Source organism: Octopus bimaculoides, chromosome 8 (assembly GCF_001194135.2).
Source record: "Octopus bimaculoides isolate UCB-OBI-ISO-001 chromosome 8, ASM119413v2, whole genome shotgun sequence".
Lineage (NCBI taxonomy): Eukaryota > Metazoa > Mollusca > Cephalopoda > Octopoda > Octopodidae > Octopus > Octopus bimaculoides.
In genome coordinates, this window is record NC_068988.1 from 14,161,602 (window position 1) to 14,165,899 (window position 4,298).

Consider the following 4,298-nt stretch of genomic DNA (forward strand, 5'->3'; position numbering starts at 1 on the left):
AGAGAGAGAGAGAGAGAGAGAGAGAGAGAGAGAGAGAGAAAGAGAGAGATAGAGAGAGAGAGAGGAGGGGGAGAGGGTGGTAGGCAGAGAGGCTGATAGAGAGACAGGTGCAGCGATAGAGACACACAAACGGAAAGAGCGAGAGAGAATATGGAAACAGACAGGCGAGTTGTAAGACTGATATCTAGATTCATCAAGCAACTATTCATACATCACTCATCCAGAGAACATACAAAGAGACGGACATACAGACAGACATACCGACAGACTGCCGGACAGATAGATAGACAGATAGACATACCAACAAACGGATAAATAGATAAAGAAGGAGTCAATGAATAGGTTGTTAGATATGTGAATTCATTGCATTTGAAGTATGTCTATAATGGAAAAACATGTGAACATCACGGATTATCGGGGATTTTTTATGAAGGACAAACACACACACGCACACACACATATGTATACATGTGCATATAAATATGTGTTTTGTAGTGTGTGTGTTAACGTAAATGTATGTAACATGTGTATGTAAATATATACACGCAGAGACGCACCTAAGAAGAGAAAGAAGAAGACAACAAACAGCAGGATCGTGATGATTACAATGACGAAGATTCTGCTGATGTTGCTATAGCTGTATGGAGGCGGTGGTGGTAGCTATGCTGCTGCTGTTGTGTTGGATGTGGTGGTGGTGGTGGTGGCGGTTATAGTAGTAGTGGTCGTGGAAGTGTCGTTCTTCTTGCTGCAAATGACGATGATGACGACGACGACGGCGACGATGGGGATTATGATGAGGATGATGATGATGATGATGATGATGATGATGATGATGATGATGATTTATGATGATGATGATGATGATGATACTGTTGTTTAACATCAACTCTACTCTGATCAAGTACATGCATGACCAGAGGCGTTCCAGTCATGACTTTCTCGTCATCTTCTCGGTATATATCTTGAAGCTGTACAGACCAATGAGAAGTTCTTCCTACAGTATTGTCTCTGACCACACACAGATTTCTGATTGGCTCTTGTTGAATACTTTGATGATTACGACAATCTTCATGATGATGGTTGTATACATATGTATATGTGTGTATATGTATCTATGTATGCATATGTGTATGTATTGATGTGTATGTGTGTGTTTGTATTGTATATCTTACTGTGAATAAAACCAAGGTGCGTTGCGTTCGTTGATTAATAAGTTAAAAAATGTATAGTAAATGCGGAAACGAAAAGCAGACACACAGAATGGCAAATTTTAAAAAAATAACAACATATAGTAAATGCACAGACGATCGGAAAACAGATACAGAAGGTCCCCAATTCCTCATCAGTAGGTCTTATGCAATTTCGTGTCATAAACGATAATATTACTTCCTAGCTGGTGGCACCTGCAAAAACTGCAGGGATATGAGACCGAGAACAGAAAACTACACATGGATAACAAGCGATATAGAAGTGGACATATGAAAATTAATAAATATAATTCAAGACGAGACAGTCAGTGGACGGACGAAGGACAAAGCGAAATAAAAACAAGACATAATGTAGCCTCAAAGCTAAACAAAGACGAAGTATGGGTAACGCTCAGAAGAAAATCCTAAAAGATTGGAAACAGACGGGCATTAGATAGCGAAACAGGTTGAAGTGGAGACTAGAGAATTTACGACTCGTTGCTTCAACGACCGGTGTAAAAAAGAGAAAAGGAAAAGCAGGCCGACTACGGGTTACGTGTCAGTAGCAGGCAGAAGGAAGAGGAGAGAGAGACTACAAATCAATCACTGGTACAAATACATACCACATGGATTTCTTCTAGACAACTAAGAAAAAGATGAAATGAAAGAGGAAGACTGAAGACACGATCCTAGAAGCCATGTATGCACGTCATATAAAATGCTTAACGATATTTCTCCTGGTTTTTAAGCCTTTCAGTTCAAACTCCAATGTGATCGACTTTGGCTTCCATCCTTTCGGGGTCCATACGTTAAGTACCAGTTGAACAAGGAAATATCATTATTATTATTGAGTGAGAGAGCAGTGCATGCTATCAAAGTCACTGGGGTAAAATATACGAAGCCCAGTATACCCATCGTAACTACCCGTCTGATAAGGGTACACAAGACATGCATCACAGCCATATTATTATTATCATCATCATTATTATTATCATTATTATTATTATTATTATTATTATTATTATTATTATTATTATTATTATTATTATTATGGTTTGGCTCAGGTTTGGTCTTATTCCCGGTAGGATTTATGTGGGTAGCAAGTTACTACATGTAACCTTAGGTATTCACAAGCTTTCAGTAGTTTTACAAGTGCTTAGGACCCTCCTGATAATCTTTGCTGTTCCTTAGAGACATTATTATTATTATTATTATTATTATTATTATTATTATTATTATTATTATTATTATTATTATTGTGGTGAAGGTGGCGAAGGCGGTGAGCTAGCAGAATCGTTAACACGCTGGAAAAAATGCTTAGCGGTATTTCGTTCGTCCTTACGTTCTGAGTTCAAATTAGGCCCAGGTCGACTTTACCTTTCAACTATTCGGGTCGATTAAACAAGTACCAGTCAAGTACTGGGGTCGATGTAATCGAATGACCCCTTCACCCAAGTTTCTTGAATCGTGCCTATAGTAGAAAGGATTATTATTATTATTATTATTATTATTATTATTATTATTATTATTATTATTAAGATGGTGAGCTGGAAGAATCGTTAGGATTCCGGGCGAAATGCTTAATGGTATTTCCGCTATCGCTACATCTGATTTCAAATTCTGCCGAAGTCGACCTTGCCTTTCAGTCTTTCAGGGTCGATAAATTAAATAACACTGACGTCGATGTGCTGGACTAGCCCCCTCACCACAAATTTCAGGCCTTGTACCTTTAGTAGAAATAATAATAATTATTATTAATATTATTAGCTGGCAGAATCATTAACGCGCCGGAGAGAATGCTTAACGGCATTTATTTCGGTTTTACGTTCTGAGCTCAAATGCCACGGAAGTCAACCTTGACTTTCATTTTTTAGGGATGGATAAAATAAAGTACCAGCCAACTACTGGAGTCAATGTGATTGAATAACCCCACTCCACCACCACCAGGTTGCAGGCTTTTTTTTTCTTTCGTGTTGATTTTTCTAAAGAAGATTCTCAGAACATAGCATACAACCAGCGATAGAGCAGGCCTCAAACAACCTCTTTGTATGTTGGAAATTATAAAACAAAAAGCAAGGAAAAACAAACATAAAACGAATAAATGAATGAATAAATAAAACATCTAATGAGAAGCTGTTTTAAGAATCATTAAACGATGAACAAAAGATTTAAATGAATTATCTCGGAAACGAGAGAAAATTCATTTCTACAAGAGAGAAGTTCGGGTCAAGAAACTCCTGGAATAGAAAGACGTCTTAATGAAGCGAACGACAGTGAAAGAATGAATTCTCTTAAGAAGACGAATCAACAAATCAGATCCTCTATGGTGCAAATGTAATTGGGCGGTTCAGATGTTTGCTTTGGTGATCTCGTGATTTTGCGCTCGATCCCACTGCGCGATATATTTTGTGGTGTAAGCAAGAGCACTGGCTTGATTGACCAATGCTGTGATGTCTTGTGGTTAGACGGAAAATGTTCCGAAACCTTCGACACACACACACACACACACACACACATATGCATGTATGTATGTATATGCGTGTGCGCGCGCGTGTGTGTGTGTGTGTGTGTGTGTGCATGTTTGTGCACGCGTGGTTATGGTTAGTCTACATTATTCTGTAGGGAGTGTAGGACTGTGATGATTTCCTTCCAATGGACAAAATTTGGGGTTACCGCCTTGATTTCAGACCATGAGAGACTGATTGCTTTTGCTTCTTCTTCCACACCTACTTTCTAGGTCTTCTTTGATCGTCCAACTTTCCTCTTTCCTCAGAAGGATCGCTACCTCGAAGCGGTCGAGGGTCTTACATGGTTCCATGATCCAGAGGGCAATGCTGGTGACATTTTAGGCTCTTGGCCCGGTCACCCATACCAGACTGAGCGAAAGGTCGAGACCAGACGAAAGGCGATCCAACTCACCTCAATCTTAAAGAGGCTAACTTGAGACTAGCAACCTAAATCTGAAAGCGAAATTGCTACAGAAACCACAATTATTTCAACTATTTCAACTGGTCTAGCTTCTTCTTTACACGTGTATACGCACACACAGATACAACACACATATATATATATACATGTATATGTATATATATACATATATACATATATATA